The sequence below is a fragment of the Protobothrops mucrosquamatus genome, unplaced genomic scaffold, assembly GCF_001527695.2.
Source record: "Protobothrops mucrosquamatus isolate PMUCROS unplaced genomic scaffold, P.Mucros_1.0 scaffold117, whole genome shotgun sequence".
In the NCBI taxonomy this organism is placed as follows: Eukaryota; Metazoa; Chordata; class Lepidosauria; order Squamata; family Viperidae; genus Protobothrops; species Protobothrops mucrosquamatus.
The window spans coordinates 418,185-433,108 of NW_015386489.1; positions in this window are offsets into that span (position 1 = coordinate 418,185).

Here is a 14,924-nt window from a genome sequence, read left to right on the forward strand (position 1 = left end):
ATATATATATATATATATATATATATATATATATATTTGAGAATCATTGTGGCAATGTGGTTAAAATACTGAGTTGAAATAGAGAAGCCAAAAATCAGTCTTCCTTTAAGCATGGATGACAGCTGGGTAATATGGGGGCAATCACTCTTTTTCTGCCCTGGACTGAGAATTTGAAAAACATATTTCTGCACCAGCAGGGTAGATTGTGATCCATAGCCTTCAGTGAGAAGAATTCACCCTGCAGTGGTTTGACTGGGGCTAATAATAATAATAATAACATGACAATTGTAACAATAATGTATTACTATGGTAATGACACAAATCCGCACTACATTTTTCTAGTGTTTTATACCTCTGATCACAGCACCCTGTCAAACATCTCTCCAATTCATACTATACAAATCTCAATTTTTTAAAAAAAAACTTGTTCTGCTCTTTCTCATTTGTCTCAATCATCTTACTTTCCTTACCTTCAACCATCATCCTTTTTTATTTTTTATTTTTCCCCACTTGTGTCTTTCTCATCTCCACATTCTTTATCTTGTCTTTTCCTATTCCAAACTTCTTGCTTCTTCTTCTTTTTCCTTCAGGTGTTTCTGCCACTGGCTAATTTACATCCACCTTTCCTTCCTCTACATATGTTCCACCTGAGTTATTCTTTATCCTCCAAGTTCTCCTTTCTCTAAGTTATATATTCTTATTGCCCCATCTTTAAACTCATGGTCCTGTTGGGAATTCACTGTCTAGTAAGTTTTTTGAGGACAGACATTAGGCAGGGAATGTCAATGGAGATTCTCAGTTATCCAGGTCATGGTTGTCCCAAAGGTGCTTTTTTCATGAGGCAATTGGACTTTTTTTGTTTTTCTTTGAAGATGTTTTGCTTCTCATCCAAGAAGCTTCTTCAGCTCTGGATGGTGGGGAATGGCAGAATTTATACTCCTTGCAGATAGCTGGTCTTTTACATTCTTTTAGCGAGTCGTTGAACCCTCTGGAAGCTTATCTGTGTCATCAGGGTCACCTGAGTAGTGCAAATGGGTGTGGAACCTTCTTGGAACTGTTGAAAGGATTGTGTTGTTGACTGGAGATAGATGATGTCGTATCCCCCCCTCTCCCATTGGGAGAAGGCTGTTCAATTTTGACATTGATGGCCTTTTTGACCCCTCTTTCAAACCAGCAGTCCTCTCTGTCCAAAATGTGGGTTTTGCTATCTTCAAAAGAATAGCCTTTGTTTTTTAAATGCAGATGGACTGCTGAATCTTGTCCTGATGGATTGGTCTCCTATGTTGTGTCATATGTTTATGAAGTGGTTGTTTTGTTTCCCCAATGTACAGGTCTGCACATGGCTCACTGCATTGTACTGCATATATCATGTTACTCAGTTTGTGTCTGGGTGTTTTATCCTTGGGGTGGACAAGCTTCTGCCTTGTGTATTCTTGGGTTTGAAGTGTGCACTTATGTTGTGTTGGCTGAAGATACATGCACACTTCAAACCCAAGAAGACACTAAGGCAGAAGTTTGTCCACCCCTGGATAAAGCACCCAGACACAAACTGAGCAACGTGGTATATGCAGTACAATTCAGTGAGCCATGCGCAGATCTGTACATTGGGGAAACAAAACAACCACTTCATAAACCCATGGCACAACATAGGAGAACAAATCCATCAGGACAAAATTCAGTAGTTCATCTGCATTTAAAAGACAAAGGCTATTCTTTCAAAGATAGCAAAGTCCACATTTTGAACAGAGAGGACTACTAATCACCTTTGGGGATTAGGAAGGGAAGTATTCCAATCTATCTGGTGACTTCCAGATTAAATACAACAGAGGTCACTGGCACAAAACTCAGATGATGTCCTCTATAAACATCATGATTGTAATCTTCTACAACAAAACATATCACACCATGATGTGTTAATAACCTTGATTTCTTTAAGACAGCATTTGTCAACACAATGGCCTACAGATATATAGACTAGAGCAAAAGTAAACTTTCATGAAGTGAAAGCTATTGTTTTAATTTGTTGCATGTTATATGCATGCTTGGAAATGTTGGAATCTTCTAGTGCATTCAGCAACAATAAACAATAAAATGGGAAGATTGATTTTTAATTTTAATTTAAGGAATTTGAAAAAATCTTTTTCCTTTTCCTTTTCCTCTTCCTTTTCCTCTTCCTTTTCTTCCTCTTCTTTTTCCTCTTCCCCTCTCTCCTCCTCCTCCTCCTTCTCCCCCCCCTCCTCCACCTCCTCTGTACTTTTTGGCTGTTCAAATGACTGTTATAAGCATGTTCTTTCAGAGATGTAAATAAGCCAATTACTAATTTAGGAAAAATTGCCAAGTAACAGACAACAAGATTTAAGAGTAAAATAATCTGCTAGAAATTATGAAAAATGAATATCATAAAATCTGAATCCAAAATGTAAAACACAGCAAATACAGTATGTTTTAACCTTAACCCATCTCTGATTCCAGTTGGGATGGTGGGCCAAACCAATATCCTGCTAGAGTATTTAGCAAGGTGGAATTTGGTTTCTTGATTCAATCCATCTCATACAGATTTTGGGAAGGCCCCTTCTTTTTTCTTTTAGCAAACTTCTGCATTATTTGTGACCCATGACTATACATAAGGTAAAGAAGTTATTATGTTCCTTTCAAAGTATATAATTTAAGAGTCTTGTAAGACTGCCAACTTTTTATATGCCAATATTCATAAAATGAAGCAGCAATTGCCAAATAAAACAAGCTAGGAATATACACTCACACAGGCATACATGCAGAGGACTGAGAAGTAAAAGATGTATGAGGCTCTTTTCTTCAAGAAAAATATTGCAGCTTCAGAATTTCCCCAATTCATAATGTGTCTCTTACTTATGCCAGCTGATGATAAACTTTCTCTGGAACAGAAAGCAACAGGATTCCTTTTTTGCCATAGTAGCAAAATACTGAAGGTACATGAAATAAAATTGGATCTATAAGATTCTTGCGCCAAGATTGGGTTCTGTAGCCCTACATACCAGGGATTAGCCACCTCTACTCTGACAAGGGCCATGTTCTAAGCTAATTTGTGGGGAGTTGTTATGGTTGATTTTATAGCCAGCCAGATGTTTAGACTGAATTTGGCATTTTATCTACCTATCAAGTCATTCCGAAGGACCTGGGATGGCAGTTGTTGTTTGATGGTATATTATTGTTAGGTTTTTACTGCACCTTTATATATGTACATATAACGTATGTACCTAACGCTGATGCCTTCTTATTTCTCCATAACAACCCTCCATACTGAAATAAACAAGAGCTTAGCCAGTGCCAAAAGTGGGTGAGGAGATCTTATCTCTCATATCTTTTCCTTTCTGACACCTCTCTTTATATCTCATAAGCAGCAGGTGCAGGGAAAGAACAGCTTTAATCAGAAGTAAAAACTAATGGTTTTTCCATATAAATTGAATAAATGTATAAATATTTTGTGCACAACTTATGCATTTAGGTTAGAGATCACATAAAATTAAATTGTGGGCGATGTATAATTTATAGAAACAGATTTTAATCTTCCACTATACTCATTCAACAGCAAGATAGCTTTCAACTCTTAAGTGGGGTTTTCTAGTGAGTTTACCACTAAGGCTGTGGTCTTATGAGATAGCAATAGCACTTGACTTAGACTTCTATACTGCTTCATACTGCTTTTCAGTCCGTTCTAAGTGATTTACAGTGTCAGCATATTGCCCCAAACAATTTGGGTCCTTGGAAGGATAGAAGGCTGAGTCAATCTTGAGCTGGTCAGAATTGAATTCCTGGCAGTGAGCAGTGAGTTAGCCTACAATACTGCAATACTGAAAAATAATAACTGTGAGACGGATCTCAGAGTCCTAGTGGACAATCACTTAAATATGAGCAAGCAGTGTTTTGCAGCTACCAAAAAAATCAACACAGTACTAGGCTGCATTAACAGAGGGATAGAATCAAGATCATGTGAAGTGTTAATACTACTTTATAATGCCTTGATAAGACCACATTTGGAATACTGCATCCAGTTTTGGTTGCCACGATGTAAAAAATATGTTGAGACTCTAGAAAGAGTACAGAGAAGAGCAACAAAGATGATTAGGGGACTGGAGGCTAAAACATATAAGGAACAGTTGCTGGAATTGAGTATGTCTAGTTTAATGAAAACAATGATTAGGGATGACATGATAGCAGTGTTCCAAAATCTCAGGGGCTGCCACAAAGAAGAGGGAGTTAAGTTATTCTCCAAAGCACCTGAAGGCAGGACAAGAAGCAATGAATGAAAACAAATCAAGGAGAAAAACAATCTAGAACTAAGGAGAAATGTTCTGACAGTTAGAACAATTAATCAGTGGAACAACTTGCCTCCAGAAGTTGTGAATGCTCCAACACTAGAAGTTTTCAAGAAGAGATTGGACAACTATTTGTTTGAAATGGTATAAGGTTTCCTGCCTGAGAAGAGGGTTGGACTAGAAGACCTCCAACGTACCTTCCAAATCTGTTATTCTGTTCTGTTCTGCATTTTAACCACTGCACCACCATGGCTCAGTATATTCTACTGTATATTGAGTTGTTTAACTTCTAAATATTCCTTCACATTATGAACATTCTTATGTTTCAGTAATGAATATGCAGCTAGAAAGCCAGTAGTGGGGAAATCAAACCATTGATTGTTTGTTGCTTTCAAGAGTTCTGTAAATGAACCAGGATAACTGTTCAGTAATGCAGGCTTTCATTATTACATAGACGTGCAGAAAATAAAGAAAATAAGTTTTCATACATTTCATACGTTTTCATACTTTCTATGTTTATGACTTGTCTCCTCATCTTCTTTTTTCATACTTTATTGGCACAAAAGTTTTAGTAATCTGGGCCACCAGGTAATTGGCTGACACACTATGTAAAAGGAATACTATATAGTCTTTGGTACATTTCCCAGGTTGGAATATATTCAAAGAGTAGACTAAGAAATGGCAGCATATCTTAATAATAAACTAGAGTTTTAGTAGAAACCTCATACAACTGATTTGCTGTCAGCAATCCATAGCATATAACAGAAGTGCACTATATGGAGAAGGCTCCGTCTATGGCTTCAGTACAAGCTGATGAAAGAATACTATAATTTTACAATAACACAGTCCACTTACCAAGTATGTAGTAGAATCAAAATAATTGTGTAAAACCATTCTTATTTCTTCTGAGTTTAAATTCAGCAACTTATTTTATCCATGCACATCTCTGTTTGAAATTTTTAATATTAACTTTCCAATAAATAGGAAATTGCAGTACAGACATCTGACTGAATTTGCAGATTGGATGAGAAGCATCATCTCTCTGAAAATATCATTTTTTCAATGTACTTCTTTAACCCAAAAGTATTCGAATAAGAAACTGAAATGTCTTTTCTATCTCTTTGCACTTTTTATCTTTCTCTACTTTTTATTATATGTTCCTTAGTTTGCATTAGTCTTTTTCCTTTGTATTGCAAAGTGTACTCAAATTATTATATAGAAAGAAATTGTCTCATTTTTTACTAGAGTAAAATGACCCCACTTCTATCTCAAATCAAAACCTTAAGCCAGTGGCATGACATTGGCATAAAACAATGCAATGTACCAAATGCAATTCCAATGTATCAATGCAAGCCCAGTGCCCATTTTTTCAAAAATGTTGTCCCCCCCCCATGCCTTTAATTTGCATCTTAATTTAGGCATTTTGATCTATCCATCTACCACAAATTGCCAAATTCATTGTAAGGGGTTGACCAATCCAAATCGCAACCATTAACTACTAAAATCCCCAGGATTAGCCAATTCCCGGAGCAACCTGATCCCAAGATATGCCAGAGAAATTCACTTGCATTTGCTGTCCTGGGATCTTTTACTACTCAGCTAGGATCACCAGGTGCAGCAATCAAGAACTGCCTGTTTCCCAGTTAAGCTGCAGCTTCTTTTTAGCTTGTCATTCTATACATTCTTATACTTTTTAAAATCTCTTTCTCTACTTTCAGTCAGCATCTTAGAATGGACTGTTCATTTGATTTTTTTATTGTATTGGGAATTAATTTGTTTAGACTGTACTTGCTATAATGTATTTTGGAATGTAAGAAAATACTGGAATAATATGAGTTAACGATGTCTGACCAATGAAATTCCAGACTGCAGAATTCTAATCTCATAATAAACCTAAGGATGATTTCTAAAAATTCTGAATTTTGCACAGGCATATTTTTCTTCAGGCTGAGAGAGAAAATAAGCAACTAATCATAAGATTAGGGCTTATTTCTTAACAAATCCATACACTAAATCTATCTTTTCCTTCAGAACTCCCCTCCCTAGCCAAATTATAACAGTGCTATGCTAGAAGAGGCTTTGATTATATGACCAATTGTTTTGCGTATGTTTTTTAAACTGGCTTGTAATTGCTAAATTAATCTCTCCAAGGCATTAAAAGCTGATTTGCACAGATCTGTACAAGAGAATGGGTGAAGATCCTGGAAGGGAAAGCAAAGCACTATAGCTAAATTGATAACGTGTCCATTGCAACAGCAAATATTTGCTTATAGAGTGTCTTGCAGCCCTGGGAATAAGCAAATATCAGCAGCAGGAATCACAAATACAGAGCACTGGTATTGGAGGCTGTCAGTAAGTGGTATGGTGGCTTCAGGAATTGAATTTCTCTTGCCAGAAGCTTTGTTTCAGCCTATGTAAGAGGCTTTGGCACGGTATCAGGCCTCTGGGGAAGCCACTTAGCAGGGTGGGGATTATCCAATGGTTCACTACAGTTTGCGCTTCTCATTTCATGGCAAAACTTGCTTCCTGTGTCATGAAGGCATGTGCACACCCTCTAGTTGCCTTTCTTCATTTTTTTTTCTTTTGCATGTGCTGAACATATGCTCTTTCAAAGTGTGAGCAGGGGAGAAAGAGAGAGAGAAAAAGACTTTAATGCATATGGCTGAATGAATAAAAAAAAAATCAAAACAAACAAAAAAATCTCTAGAAATCTTAGACTAATAGCAAAAATGCAGAGACGGGTAATTTGGCCAGCCTAAATAATACTCTGAAATGGATGTGCTCTGCTTTGACAATCCCATCTAAAATGCAAATGAATTATGCCTGACTATAATAATAGCTGCAAGTGTTACATGATTCCTCCCATAATATTAGGTTTACTCTTAATGAGTATTCCCTAACACATTGCTATCAACGGGAGAAAAAGGAATAAAGGGAGGGTAAAGAAATGGAGAGAAGAGAATTGTGGATGTACTTCCTGTCTCTAAAAAAAAATAGGAATGGAGGGAGGAAACAGATTCTAAAAGCACTTCATATCTATTTGAGTTTCTGTAAGAAAAAATGTTTGAGTACTTTAAGGAGGTTTTGATATATTTGGTTTTTCTACTGAGTGCTATTTATCTTTTTAAAATTGTGTTTAACTTTGTGGGATTTTTTAAAACAAAAGCCCTGATGAATGCTCTGAGGGATGTGTAGTGCAGCAGTCCTACACATAGAAATCCTTAGAAACAATAGTAATTGCTTTCTAAGCTCTGCTCAGGCAATAAAAGAGTGTTGGTTTCTTACGTAGGTCCAAATGCAGCAGCTGGATTTGACTTTATGAACCATGAAAATTAGTTCCCATCTGGAAAACGAGGTTGAATAAAGATGAACAGTAAGACTATATCTAATAAAAAGATATACATCTTCTACTTGACATTATTTCATAATGAAAATTGGGGAGAAAGACATTCGAAAAGATAAAACTAGCCTAATTTCAAATATTATTCCATGATATAGGAAATAACTATGGAGAAAGATTGGTAGCATTGTAAACAATTTTTTGCACTTCTCATCCATGGTTCACAAAGCTCTTCTTATTCATATGTAATCAATATCACAAATCAGGGATGTAATTTTCAGTGTATTTTAATGTAGCCTTTGATCTAATTTGTAAAGATCTTTACCAGAAAGCAGTTTAAACTTCAGATAAAGGCACTCCTTATCCTTAATCAGGGAGGGAGGGAGAAGTTGGTAGGGGCAAAAAATAATGGTTTTACTTATTTATGTTATTCCCATATACAGCATATTGTCCCTGAAAAAATCACACCTGAAGAGAAAAAAAAAGTTGCTGATCAATCAATAGCCAGAATTTTCAAGGTTTTATATGGCTCAATATAGATTGGGAGCTTCTGCTTTGGGTATTTTCATAGAAAGCTTGAAAATATTTAAACAATTTCCAGTATTCAGCTATAGCAGGAGTAGAACAGTTCCATATTTCTTGTTTTAAGGTTCTCAGATATCTAATATGCACAATGCTTTTGCATATTAATAACCCAAATGACATGCTAATTGTGACTTTTACCTTGATTAATGTACTATTCAGTTTATTATATGAACCCAGAAAATATTTTTATTCAGTAATCAGTTANTCAGTTAAGCACATTGGGTAAATATGGCCGATGTCCATGAAGAATGAGGAGTGAAGAATGTTTCATTAACGGACAGTCAATTAGGAAAGAGCCATGGAAGATTATTCTCATTTGTGATTACTACTATAAGACTATTATATGTACAAAAATGGAAAGAGTCAGAAACACCCAAAAGAGGGGACAGGGTTGGTGAAAATGATAGACCTAGAAGAGATGGCAAAGTTAACTTGTTTAGAGAAAGATCAACAGCTACATTTATCAATGACTGAAAACCCCAATGCACTTTTTGTTTGAAAAGAGAGAAAAATAATATTGTGAATTATGGATTTAACAATTAGAAAATGTTGCTTATGGAATGAAAAAAAATTGTAACATTAGAGAGAGAAGGTAAAATATGAATGCATTTATAAGCACTCAAAAAGATCAGAAGTTGCTTCTTTATAATCTTTTCTTTTTCTTCTTTTCTATTTCTTACTTATTCTTTCTAATTTTCTTTGTTTCTTGTCTAACACTTGTTTTTATCTTGCTAAAAATTCTTTAATAAAAATTATTTTAAAAAAAGAGAATAAGAATCTTTTGTTCATGTATTGTGGTAGAAAACACAAAGGCAACACTGTTTATATTACCTAGTTGGGGAATGAAATGTCTGCAAGACAATAACCAAGCTCAGAGAGCACCAAGGACCCTGCACAAAGGTTTTATTTGGGAGTAAGATTGGAAACCTGGGGCATTGCTGTTTCTTCCTCTCTATTTTGGAAATTCCTAATCATTACATAGAGTAGTATACCCTACCAAAACTGAGTAGAAGACTCGAAGGCTGAATAATTAAAAACATAAGAAAAAAAATAGGAAAGGTGGGGAAGACAAAGTTGAAATGGAATTGGGCAAGTTAAATTGAAATGAGTGTGTATGTACTTTACCCAGGATGTCCACCCTTGGCAACCTGAAGACTTGTGGACTTCAACTTCTAGAATTCTCCAGCCAGCCAATCTTTTGTGAACAGCTTGAATTGCCTAACAGTTCAACACACTTGTGTTCATGAGATAACACAATTTGCAGGACTTACAAAATAAATGGCCATTAGTCAGGACCAGTGATTCAAACATGAATTTTTTATAGAAAAATTCTAGATCCAAAGCCAGAAAAAGAACAAAATAAGGAAACCCACACTATATCCCTTCTAAAATCATCCTGAAAATAAACAAAACATTTTAAAATGTATATTTTTGTATCTTAAATGTTTTTAAAATAACTATCTTATTTTGTCTTTAAATGTTTAGTGCTTTAAAATGTTCCCTGTGTAAGTATTCCACAGATATTCAAAGACAGAGCTAGTGGTTATGCACAGTTCTTTGAATTCTACATTTTTCATTATATGATACATTATATAAAATGATCATCATACATAGACACAGACATATCTTAAGTACAAACACAATAGATGGTATTATTCATGTCAATATCTCAGGCTCAATTTCCATTTAGAATTAATGATTTATCTTGCAGGACAGTGAAATAAAGCAAAAATTATAAAATATTTTGCCAAGTAAAAATTCTATACATGTGGTGGCAATATGCATTTTACTATCACTATTAATTCATTTCTAGAAAGTAATCCTTGATCAATGTCTTTGATTTCTACTTGTAGAAAATCATATAATCCATATTCCCTGGTACATATCTTATGATAAAGCCAGTTCAAATGAAATTTGAAAGACTTCTCATATTGAGAACTAATTTCTTTGCAACTGTTTATCTCAAACCAGCAAAAATTCTATCAGCATAATTAATGCAAAGTGGACATTTACTGTATGTGCTATTACATTTGTTAGGTTTTAAGACAACAATATTCTTCATTCTTTTTGATACTAAAGACAAACAGAGCTTCCTTCTATGAAAACTTAATTTCAGTCAGTTAAACCATTATTGGAATTTTTTTAGTTAAGAATGTTTTATGTCACATAACATTTTTATTATTAATAAAATCTGTTTAATAACTTTTAATTACCTCGCTAACATGTTGTGAACATTGTGAGCATATGAACAGTATGTTTGCATGGGATGATCTGTGTATATTTTCTGCTCTGAAACAAGATGGGAGACAAACAGTCCTGTCACCAAATTCTCCACTCCCTTTAGAAACAGCTGATGTCTTTGTCTGGCTGACTGTAAGGACGTCAGCTAAATGGGCTCTAGGAAGAGGTAAATATTCATGTATCTGTATTTCTTCTGCTCACTCAAGGGGAGCAATGGTAAAAGTCTTCAAATGCCGACAAATACAATTTAGCTTTGAAGGCTGCCAGCAATTCTGCAGTAGCAAATCCCATTTGTAATCAAAGGGTGAGTCATTAGCCTTGACATTTGAGAAATGAAGATTACTATGAATTTATGAAAAAGATTTCCTAAAATGTTTCCTTAGCAACTGCCAATGAGAAGCCTGAGGCATCTCTCTCAGGTCCCTAGGCTGAGTAAGGCTGCCAACAGAGGAACCGATGGTGTTCTTTCTGATAGTAGTTAAAGCAAACAGTGCTTTAACTCTCAAAGTCTGCTGCATCTTTCTACCTATAAAACTTATCTTAGAAAGAGAGATTGAACCCAGTGTGAATGTTTAAAATGAAGGCATCAGTGTTTCCATATCTTGACCACAGCAATCTGTTGCAGAAGGGATCCACAGCCTTATGGCTACTGTAGCCATAAGTAGGAAAAATATAATACCAAATGTGGTTAGCATGCAAAATGACTAATGCTCATTTTTAGATTATGCAAAGTATCTGCCATTTGGAAAAAAGTGGGGCTCATTGCAAATCAATATCAATCAAGCTGGTATTTTTAATATTTTCAATAAAAATCGGATGCATTTTCTGGCTAGAAATGCATAAAAGTAACTCCTGCAAATTTCCATCAAAATCATGAGAGTTGGATCAACAAATAACTGTATTAAGATAAAAGTTGTTTTCTTTAGTTCCCATTCAAATTGTACTGCATTGAAAAAATTGGGGGCAATAACACTCACTCCTTACTTAGAAGCAAACATTATGACTGCTTAAGATTCATATTTCCAAGGCAGGAAACATAAAATGTGGTACATTCCTAGTCTTACATTTGAGAATACAAAAAATAACATAGACAATATGGTAGCAAAATTAACTTGCATTTTTCACTATGTAAGATATAAAGGGCTTTAGAGACAATTTAGGAAAAGTATGTGTAGCCAATTGGCAGTTAACTGATTTTAACCATGTTAAGCCGAATTTAAATCGGATCAGCAATATCCTCATGGGACTTGGGTGAGTCATTACCTTTCTATCTCTATTCCCCAAATGATCTTTTAGGATCCGTAATGGCCAGGTTGTTGGAAAATGTAAAATGATAAATACCTTGCAAAGTAAAAGGGAATTATAATGGATAAATATTAAGATTAAAGGGACTTAAACCATGGAACCCCTTTATAAAATTTCAAGCACATTTTTAATTCTTTCATTAGATTCCTTCCTAGACACAGTTTACATGTGTAACCCAACAGATCTTTGTAATGCTAGGTCAAAATGCTGTTATAGAAGCACACTATCTTACATTGGACCAACGGCCTTGTGGATCAAAATGCCATCTTGAATTACAGCTTGAACGGAACCGAGAGCGAACGGCTTCTCCAAAGAGCGGATGTAATATGGCCCCTCTAAGGAGTATTGATAAGAAAGCTGGCAGTCTCACCAGCTGATGTTTCTTCAGGACCAGGTTTGGCAGATCAACTCTGATTAGTAGCAGCTGGAGTTTCAGGCTGCAGGAGCGCTATGAAAGTTGCAAATACATTCCAGATGATAAATGCAACACAGATTTGCAGAAAGGAAAATTCCTTTTTTGGGGGGGGGGGCTATTTAATAATTACTGTTCTTTTTAGTAAAATACAAACTTCTATAAATGAATGGGCAGCCAAAGAATGGGCAGTCCCTATTTTTTTAAAAAAATGCAAACATATAAATGTATGCGGTTATTTCTTTTCAATGTGGAACACTAGTTTTTTTTTCTTTTCAAAGGAAGGAAATTTTTCTGAGGATTTAGTGTGCATTACTTGAATGGGAGCCTTTGCCATTCAAAATGGCTGCCACATTATCATGCCAAAAAGCAAATAGTTCCACCTTACACAATATTCTTAGGAGAGTTTTGCAAAGCAGCCATAAGTGGTTAACATCAGCTTAAACCTTCCTAATGTTAAATGTTGTTTGCATCCTTTGTTGATTTCTCTTTTTGAAAAAGAAAACACAAGATTTCTTCTATCTTCTCTTTCTTGTTGTATAAGGAGAGAATGATGATAGTAAGAAGGCTTCTGAAAAGGACTTGGAAAAGGGTATTTATTTTGTTTTGTTTTTCTTAAAAGAGAACCAAAATAGGGGATGATCTAGTTGAGTAGGGACTTTGAGAGAAAAGAAAAGACTAATAACCAGCTTCTAAACCACAAGTTTCTTCCATAACAAAAGAGCAACAGGAGGTAGATAGTGTGTGTGTTTGTGTGCCTATGTGTGCTTGGGGGGGAGAGTCACAGCCTTGAGGTGTTGTCACAGAAACAATGGCTAAGGAACGTGAAACATTTCTTAGTCCTGCCTGCTGTATGTTTTTGTTAGATTGCTGAAGTGCTTGAAGTATATAAAAAAATTCCACCTTCCTTTTGGAATTAAGGATCATGTACCACACTGGGAACTAGACTGCAAGCTGAATTTAAAATCAACTTCACTTTGAGCAAATCTGTCTAGATAAGATGTGCCTCAATTAGCTCTACATAATATTTTGAATGCCACCCTCCAACCCCCCCCCCCAAACATATCTTCATTAGCTATATGTAAGAACCTTAAAGAGAAAATAAAATATCCAGAGTAACCAAATAGATACATTATCCTAGGAAGAAGACAAACTGCCAAAACACTATATTTCTGAAATGACAAAACTGCAGTGAGTTATACTAATTTCAAAATAATACTTAATTAATAACATGTATTGGGCAATACTTTGATCTTGATAACCTATGTACTTTTGTCTCTGGTCAATGATGTCAATGATAATGCTTTGTCTATGGTTTTTATTTTATTTTTACAGTAACCTGGGATTGGATAAATAATTCTTCAAACACAGGACTGTTTTCTAGTAACTCTTCAAATAGAGGAAAGTACTGTGTTTGGAAAGATAGATGTCCACTCAACAAACATAGCTACACATTTCATTTGCTTGCTTGATTAGAAACTCTTTAAATTATGGCTGTGAACATGGAGGTTCTATTTTATTAGAATGGCAGATAGTCACATTCATGTACCCACTTGCAGACCAAGTCTGTGTAAATCATGCATATACTAATATATTGAAACAGCCAGTGATGGTGAACCTTTTAGAGACTGAGTGCCCAAAAACTGGCCCTGCCCCTGCTCCACCCCCTGCCCTGCCCGCAGGGCCACTCACCGCCTCCAGGGCCTGCCACAGATCGCCCAGGCAGTCCAGCAGTGCCATGGCAGCCACGCCCTCTGCCCGTGCCCCCAGCATCAACTGTGCATGATGGGGCGTGAGGACAGAGTCTTGTCTACGCTGCCTTGCTGCCATGTCCTTGGCTGCGCTGCTCCACATGGGCCACACTCGGGGGCGACTCTCCTCCAGGGGGGCTGTTGGTGAGGAGGGGGTCACGGGGGAGGCAAGGCTGGGGCAACAGCATGTGGGCCCACAGAGAGGGCTCCGAGTGCTGCCTCTAGCACCCGTGCCATAGGTTCGCCACCACTGGTCTAAGCCTTTGATTAAAGGTAGATTAAGGTTCAATGTGTTGTATCCCTGCCACCGTTTTTAACATTTTTCATATTAGCAAATATACGACAGGTTTAGTAAAACTGCACATTCAGGGTTAAGTCAGATGGACATAAACAATTACAAATTTATGCACTTAGGGTGTAACAAGATACAAATGCTGTTGGCATCTATTCTCTAGGTCTAGGATAACCATTATCCACAGAGGAGACAGAGCAGGAAAACTTTGACTTTAAATTTGTATTAGTTTGGCCCAGCAGAAAAGAAGGGAATAACATACAAACTAATCTGTCATCAGATCTACAAATAGATGCAGCATTACCAACAATGGAAGATTATGCTGTTCATAAACCAACCATTTTGTTCTGGCATTGCTAAAGTGATCTAACAACTGTTTTTGAAATGTAATATTTTAGAAGACATGATTTGTATCTGATCCTCTTTAAATGATGCAGCCCGTTTTTGGATTTGAAAATCTAGATATTTTCTCTGGAACATGGGATTATCACTTAAATTATAAAAATAATACTGTAAACATTCTCCTCAAAAGAAAAGTAGTCAAAACATTATAGATTGTATTTATTTATACAATTAAATGTTAACTATTCCCATTTTGTTGTTTTAGGAGGTTTATAAACATTGTTTAAACTTCAGTGTAATTATATATATATATATCAGCATAAACCTCTAAAGTAATCCTTCTAAATGTAAATAAGGAGGG